Source organism: Carlito syrichta, unplaced genomic scaffold (assembly GCF_000164805.1).
Source record: "Carlito syrichta isolate Samal-C Ts95f unplaced genomic scaffold, Tarsius_syrichta-2.0.1 Scaffold309835, whole genome shotgun sequence".
Lineage (NCBI taxonomy): Eukaryota > Metazoa > Chordata > Mammalia > Primates > Tarsiidae > Carlito > Carlito syrichta.
Genome location: NW_007253931.1, coordinates 126,513 through 135,325, shown reverse-complemented (window position 1 = coordinate 135,325; position 8,813 = coordinate 126,513). Strand labels below are relative to the sequence as shown.

The 8,813-nt window shown below is 45.2% G+C and overlaps 1 pseudogene; it reads right to left on the bottom strand.

Annotated features, from left to right (window-relative positions):
- Positions 1-2,082: 2,082 nt before the first annotated feature.
- On the bottom strand, positions 2,083-2,737 carry LOC103270450 (annotated as a pseudogene).
- Between the last annotated feature and the right edge of the window lie 6,076 nt (positions 2,738-8,813).

The following is an 8,813-nucleotide window of genomic DNA, read 5'->3' as shown; positions in this document are numbered from 1 at the left end:
GGGAGACAGCCTACAGACTGGGAAAGTGTATTTGCCAACTCCAGGTCAGACAAAGGCTTAACATATTTGATCCACAAGGAACTCAAACGTGCTGAAAAGAAAAGAGCAAACAACCCCATTATAAAATGGGCAAAAGATATGAACAGACACTTCACAAAGGAAGACATCTGAGCAGCCAACAGACACATGAAGAAATGTTCAACCTCACTAATCATCAAGGAGAGGCAAATTAAAACTACACCAGGATACCACCTAACTCCAGTCAGAATGGCAATTATCAACAACTCAAAAAATAACAGCTGCAGGAGAGGGTGCGGCGAAAAGGGAACACTTCTACACTGTTGGTGGGAGTGTAAACTAGTGCAACCTCTGTGGAAAGCAGTGTGGCGATTCCTAAAGCTCTAAATATCAACCTCCTATATGACCCCGCAATCCCCCTACTGGGAATATATACTGAAGAACTCAAATCACTCTATAAAAAAGATACCTACACACGTATGTTTATCGCAGCATTGTTCACAATAGCAAGAACCTGGAAGCAACCATGCTGGCCCTCAAAGGAGGACTAGATTAAAAAAATGTGGTACATATACACGATGGAATACTATGTAGCCATAAAAAAGAACAAAATCATGAATTTTGCAGCAACCTGAATGGAACTAGAGTCTATAATACTGAGTGACTTCTCACAGAAACAAAGATCCGAGTATCACATGTTCTCACTCATAGAATGGACCTTGAAATCCAATGTAATACTATAAGAAAATTACTGACAGTAGTGGGAAACTATAAGGGGGGGAGGGAGATGGGATTAACGGTAGCAAATATCTGTCTGGGGACGGGGAAACACCTCTTATCAACAGGGTGCCTGAATGAAACGTATTTGTATACCTAACCCTTAACTGTACCCCACAACTTCATAATAAAAAATATTGATAAAAAAAAAAAAATATATATATATATATAAATTTTCAAGTCACATTTCCCTGGACAGACTAAATACAAGTTAGTTTTTAACCTGAAGTCAGAAGTGCAAAAATAGGTTAAAATAATACTATTGCTAAATCCTACAAATCCTTAAAGTCTTTTCAGTAAAATAAACCATAATCTTTTCACAAGTTCCTTGCTTAAGTGGCAAGTCGCTTTTGAAGGTGGACTTCTTAATCTGCAGGCAGAAGCAAGCCACACTGGCAGCATGGCTACATTTTGAAAGTCATCTTGAGAACAGAAGAAAGTTGAGCAGTGACCTTCCTCAATGCAACACTGCCTACAGGGCTGCAAGTCTGCAGGAGAGGTCCCCAGCAGGTGCAACTCCCAGCCAATAACACAGAAGCAGATTAAAGACAACAGAAGAAAGTAGCAGTCAAACGTTTCCATTTACAGATGCTATCCAAGATAAAATGTCAACTGCTTTTGGAAAAGAGATAGACAACATGAAAAAATGAGGTAACCAGATGTCAATAAATTTGGGAGTTTAAGATGTATGTGCCACACGTGAGAACAGAAAGCAGCTGCAGGAAGTTCCACTTAGGTTCATAAAATTCACTACCTAGTCATTTCTATCATCTGGTACATCTATACTTCTGAATAATCATAACCGATACTAAAAATAATGTCTTTGTCACCCTCCAAGGTTCTGCAAGTTCCTCCAAATCAAAGACAGGTCCCATAGTATCTAGTATTATTTGGGGTTAGCGTATATTTTAAAATAATGATTTTTAAATTGGCAATCCATTTGGGAGGTTCAATATATTAATCATATTGTTCTCTTAACTGGAATATTCCACTCTCTTAAAAGATTAATGATGGAAAATTCTTGGAATATAGTCACTGTGATAAACTATCCCACCAACCAACTTTTTAACTTGCTTTCTAGATGCCAGATTGCCATGGTGTTCCAATGCAACTGAACATTTCGTAGAGAAAGGTCTTCATGAAGATGTTACATTTTTGTAGGATTCAGAATCATTTTTCACTCAGCAAGCCCTTTATTTGCTCACTCTCTCCTACATGTAGCTGTCCAACTTTGGGTGACTGTTAAGTCCCCATGGAAGAATTCCCACTGTGCTTCTGAGCCTCTCCTTAGGAACTTGGAAATGGAAGGTAGTGCATTTCGTTCTGGCCATCTGCCAGGTATGAGACACCAGGTTTCTTGGGATACGTTTGACTAGCAATTCTAAAGAACTCTTCTGCAGCATCGCGTGCAATGAGACGGTCCACAACAAAGAGATATGTCTCTGAGAGCTCCCAACTTGTTGGAAAAATATTGGTCTCTTCAGCCAGTTTTAACAACATCTCTCGAGCTTCCCTTGTGTTTTTAGAATCGCTGCTGGTGCTGAGCTTAGTCACTGACAACAGTCTGCTTCCTTTTGAAAGCCTAAGTCTTCTAAAATGCGTTTCCATCTGTTTCTCATTTCCCTTCGAATTTGCCGCCGGGTATAGATATCATAGTTGAGTTTCTGCCACTCCTCGGAGTCTTTGGCCTGCTGGTTACGAATGACTATTAAATTGTACAGGGTTCTGTCGTCATCTGCTTCTGTGTGGGACACGTCATGAGGAATACTCCATAAATTCTTTTCCTCATCCCTCGCCAGAGTTGCTCCAAATGAGGAATACAGATTGTGATCACTGACTGGAGGCTCCTTCTCGGGCCGCCGGGCTCCTCCAGGCACTTGCACCGGCAGCGGCAGCAGCAGCAGCAGCCGCCCACGGTCCACAGCCAGTCCCTCAGCCCCATGGGGAGCGAGGGCCCCCGCCCGGAGCCTCAGAGCGAGCCACCGCACGGAGCGATCGCCGCTGGGGCGGTGCCGGCGGGCCAGGCGCGGGACGGCGGAGGCCTGGGCGTCGCGGACAGGTCCGTGCGCATCATGCTGCAGGCGGGACGCTGGCGAGGGCTGCGTGCCACATGCGCCCTCCTCCTCCGGGCTAGTATCTTGAATCAACATTTCTCCAAAGAACATATGCAAATTCTCAATAAGCACAGAAAGAGATACTCATCATTATTCAATAAGGAAATTAAAATCAAAATTATATTGAGATACCACTTTATACCCACTAGGATGGTTATTATACGTATTTAAAACAAAAAAAACAGAGTTTATAATACTGAGTAATCTCTCACAGAAACAAAGATCTGAGTATCACATGTTCTCACTCATAAGTGGACCTTAAACAACTACCATAATACTATAAGAAAATGATTGACAGTGGCGGGAAACTATGGGGGGCAGGGAGGGAAGGGAAGTGGGATTAATGGTAGTCAATATCTGTCTGGGGGAAGGGGGGCACACCTCATCAACAGGGGTACCTACACAATGAATATTTGTGTACCTAACTCTTAACTGTATCCTACAATTTTAAAATAAAAAATATATTAAAATAAAATAAAATCCTAAACTGTTTATTCCAGAAAAAAACAAAAAACAAAAACCCTCAGAATAACAAGTGTTAGTGGAGGAGGTAGAGAAATTAGAACACTTGTGCATTGCTGGTGGGAATGTAAAATGATGCAGCTTCTGTGAAAGACCATATGGCAATTCCTCTGGATGAGCATTTCAGATAAATAAAGAAGCGAAAGTTTACACAAGCAGGCCAAGGCTAGGAAGATTGGAATGTGAGATCTGGCCTCATTTATGAAAGGAGAGAGAGATGAGATGGGGAAGGGGGAGAAAACACCAGAAGTCCTAAATCCTGGTCAGGTGTTAGGGACGAAGAAAATAACACAGAGCTATTCAGACATGCAGAGAATACTTCTTAGAGTTTTTAGGATTTCTGCAGAGACGTGATGTAAAGAACTTAAGTCAGCTTGCCAATAGAAAGTCAAAAGATTTTTCCTAACCAGGTAGCCATGGAACAACTGACAGGAGAGAATGACAAAGACCTGACAAGAGAGGCAGTCTGGGAGTGGGGCTGGGCCATGGGCATCGGCTGTACACACCAGGGTTGATGTGGGTCCTTCCAGGGTCACCTCCTGCTTCTGAAACAAAGCACCACAGACAGATTCTCTCGCAGGCAGGACCTGCTGCAAGTGCAATTTGAGGAGGCCTCACCCTGAAGAGTCTCATTGCCACAGATTATTTTCTTCTCCAATAATTTCTCAATCACTTTAGAATAGCATGTCACTCTATACTTGAGCGATCCCTCTGCAAATAGCCCATCAGTCCTCAAAAGTGTGTGGAAAGACCTAGTTTCCATATAACCGACTTCTCTGTCTCCCATAAGTCTTATTTTATGCACAAAAAATAGCTTAATAATAACTGGCAATGGACCAGATGGCACTAAAAGATTGAGAACTGCTGACCTAGAGGAACAGGGCAGCCTAGAACACAGGCTTGGAGGGAAAGGACACACTCATGATGTTCCCATGCATTCTTCAACATAGATCATATGATAGGCCACAAATCAAGTCCTGTGCATTGGATGACATGAGACACACCTGTTGGGTTGAGGCTCTCTAGAATCTGGTTCCACCCTCCTTGTGTATGTATCAGCTCCACCTATTCCACCTCTCAATTGTCTTCATGAACTCTGTTTCCACCAAGGTGGCCTCAGCAACAACCAAATATATCTGGTGCTCTCTCATCCTTGAGCACTCATCCCTTGATCTATTTTTGTAAGTGTTCATTGATTGTCATCTTTCTACCAAGCCCTGGGATAAGTACTAGGGACAGAGAAAGGAACATGATAGACACCATCCCTGTCCTTGTGAAACGTGGCCCCATCACCCAAAGGAAACTCTGTCCTTGCCCAATGTCCTACTCACCTACAACCCCTTCCAGAAGCCCTTCTGATGCCAATTCAGGTTAGCGTTCCTTCTCCAATGAGGTTTTTGCTACCACTGACCACCAGTACCAGTGGTAGGAATGTCTCAATCACAATTTATTAATCCATTTTTTGTCATAAGCTACTAAAAAATTAGACTTTATTCAGGGGTTTTCATTTTTTGGTCTGTTTTATGCTGACAACTGCAAAAGATAAGAGATTCTATGTTGCTATGGAAATTGTCTGATGTTCAGATTGTTCTTTAAGCCAACAATTTCTGCAATTGAGTTTATTCTCCTTTTTAAAGCTTTCTACTGCTTCTAAGCCCTTGGTCCTGAACTCCTCATGTTCTTCACACTGTCCTGCAGTCTCAGTCACCTGAGACCTGAAATGTTGCCTTTGAGGACCAGAATAAAATCCCAAACCCTCTGACAGACAAAAGGACCCTCCTTTTGCTAAAAGATCCCATAACTTTAAGTCCCAGCCATGGCAATGTGGGAGGCTGGTCAGGTCCTATTTCCTTCCAGATTTTCTGAAAAGCAAGGCTGAGAGAACAAAAGGCCAATGTCCTCTCAGAGACTTCATCCGCACCCACCTCCTGTCTTTGGTTTCCATGGGATAGCTGTTCAGATCCACAAGGAGTTTCTTCCTGATAAATCACTGCCAGTTGAGGACTGGTGGTGGCCGGTCACCAGATAGCATGCAGAAAGTGGACTTGTACCCTACGTTTCACCTTTTTCCACATAGGACATGTTAATCTAATACACATGCATGTGGGTCTCTTTCATGAGCTTTCATAAACTCCCCCTTTGTCTTGTAGAATATGAGTACCGTTTGCTCCATTTAACATATTTACTTCCATCTTTTCTCTCCCCCATGAAGCTTGGCTCTGCTTTTGGCTAGAGGCTCGCTTTCTGCCTGCAGGTGGTAACCCCCTTAGAAATCGAGCTCTCCTTTTAAAGTCACCCACTTTGTGATTTTTTTTCTGTCTACACCTTCAATTGAGCATTTCATCTTAGTCAACCACAGAGGCTCCTCGGCCAACTGTGTGACCCAGCACTGCATTCCAGGCCTGCAAGAATTCCCAAGACCTGTGTTCTTTCACTGTCCTCAGCCCCAAACTAGCCCCCAAACCCTGAGCATCTGTGCCCTGGAAACAATCCTTGTGCCAGTTTCTGTATCAGGCGGGATCCCCTGTCACTAGAAATAGAATCCAGACCTGACTTTAGGCAGAAAACACACTTATTTATGAGTTAGCTCTCAGAGCCCACAGCGAAACTGAGGAACTTAAACTCAATTCCATGGAAGCATAGTCAAAATCACACCCCAAACCAGCCTTGTAAGCACACTGCAGCTGCCTGAAGGGGACATCAGAGGCTGCAGTGTAGACCAAGGACACTGCCATGAATTGGAACCCCGGAACCCCCAAGGCTGCTGCTGCCCTAAGGCCTCCAAGGAGAGGGCAGTAGCAGCCACTGCCAAGACCACCAGAAGGGACTATCCATGGCGCCTGCCTCTTTATTCCCCTGACACCTGCCTTGATTTCCAGGACAGGAGCCTTGCCTGGCTGAGGCCAGTCAGTGAATGCACACCTGCTCATTTTATTGCAAGGGAGGTGGCCGAAGGAGGATCTGGCTACTTCTGCTTCCATGATGGAAGATTAGGTTTTCCCAAGGACAGAAATAAGAGAGGGAGAGATGTGCATGTCCTCCAGACAGGGCTTTTGCAGGGTAGGGAGTGGGAGAGTGGCAGACCCATCCCAGAGAGAGTTTACCCAGGCCCGGGCCCTGGACATACTGAGAGCTTTTCCAGAAGAGAGGGATGAAATGTGGCCTAACAACACTCAAATTTCCTCTGCTGTCCCCAGTGGCAGGTCATAATAGACTGAAGAAGAACATACATCTCAGGAGTCTGCCTCCCAAAACAAATATCTCCAGCCCACTGGCATCTTCCAGCCCAAAGTTCCAAATTTATAGACAGTGTGTGTAGACTCACTTCCACTGATCACACCTCTGCCCACAGTTGTGTATGTTTTTTCACTCCTTGTCACAGTCCAGTTAAAAAATTATGTAGCCGGGCACTGTGGCTCAGCCTATAATTCCAGTACTTTGGAAGGCTGAAACAAGAGAATTGCCTGAGCCGATGGGTTCAAGACCAGACTGGGCAACATGGTGAGCCCTCGTCTCTACAATAAATCAGAAACTTAGGCGGGCATGGTAGTGCCTGCCTGCAGTCCTAGCTACTTGGAAGGCTGAGGCAGAAGGATCACCTGAGCCCAGCAGGTCGACATTGGAGTGGCCGTGAGTGTGCCACTGCACTCCATCCTAGGCAACAGAGACTCCAACTCAAACAAAAAAAAAATGCACACACATAACAATGAGTATAGTCTGAAGTACCTTCTTTACATGACCAATTTGGCCTTGAGCTATAACCTCCTCCGGAAAAATTTTTAAATTTATTGTAGACCTGGGGTCTTACCAAGTTGCCCAGGCTGACCTCAAATCCCTGGGCTCAGGCAGCCTCTAGCCTCCGACTCCCAAAGTACTGGGATTACAGGTATGGGCCACCTTGCTAGGCCTCAATTCTATTTCCAAGTCATTTCCAGAAGACGCTTATTTTCTCTGACGTTTATGAAACAAATGGGCATTTACAGGATGTTTGCATCCCTAACTCTTTCCATCTAGAAGGGCTGGATGCATCAAATGTTTTAAGGGTTGGTTGAAGCTGGGAATGGTGGCTCAAGCTGTAAACTCAGCACTTTGGGAGTTGGAGGCGAGAGGATTGCCTGAGCCTATGAGTTCAAGACCAGCCTGGGCAACAAGGCGAGACCTCATCTCTATAATAAATAATAAATAAGTAAATAAATAAATAGCTGAGTGTGGTGGCGCACACCTTTAGTTCCAGCTACTAGGAAGGCTGATGTGGAAGGATCACCTGAGTCCCACAGGTGAAGGCTGTGGTGGCCCTGAGCATGCCCCGGCACTCCAGTCTTGGTGACAGAGTAAGACTCCAAGTCAGAAAAAAAATATATTAAAAATAAATAAATAGAAGGTTGGGTGGCATACGGAGAGCAGGGTTTTTTTTTGTTGTTGTTCTGTATACAAGCCTTCCATCAATGCGCAATCAATCCAAAGGGTGGAGGCCATTTCCAACGGGCCTTGATGTGGACCTCCAGGACAGTTAGGACCAGGAAGCCCGGCCTTTGGTTCTAACCGTCCTACCAGTAGTCGGCAGGACTCCCCTCACCTGTGGACCCTCTTGGCCTCTGACCGTGGTGGTCAGGACTAGGTAGGCCTCCCAGAGTGGGAATCGGGCAGTTGCCCAGCACCGTATCTGTGTGGGTCCTTGGCCTGAAGAGATGGCGGGGCTCCCGTGGCCACCCGCTTTCCGGGCCCCTTGAAACCCTGGGCTCCCCCAGTGCTTTGCAGTCACAGTTCTTGGTGGTCTCATTTCTTCCCCCCAGCCACACCCACCACTTCCCACAGGCTCCGTCTCCTGGAAACTCGGCAGGGGTCATCCAGGTCCTGCAGGGTTGGGCTGCAAGACCTAGCAGCCAGCGGGGTCCAGGCTCCAGGAAGTCCCGGCGGCCATCAGTGGCCAGGATGGACTGGGAGGGGAGGTTGCCGCTGCTGCGAGGCCCCCACCAGGCTGCGGTCCTGCCGGGCAGAGGCCAAGGCCTGGGCGTGGGCACCCGAGACCCCGGGATCTGTGTCCCCTCTTCTCTGCCCCTTCTCTGCAGGAACTGGGCCTGTCTTTGAGGCCAGTGTCTGGAGTCTTATTTTCTTTCGTTTTTTAAAAATCTGTTTATTTCATTTTCATAAGTAATAAAGGAAATCATTATAAAGATATTCAGGCACGATACACTTTTACATCAAATAATGAGTGTCTTTTAAAAAATATTTTTCGCACAAACACCAGAAAACTTTCTTCAAACAATGACTTTTTCTTATTGCTCTCTTGTTTCCAAGTGGCCTTAAATCCTAAGCACCAAAAATATAAGTTGAGAATAACAAAAAAGACTGGTGAGTATATTAAAAAAAATCCATAGACTT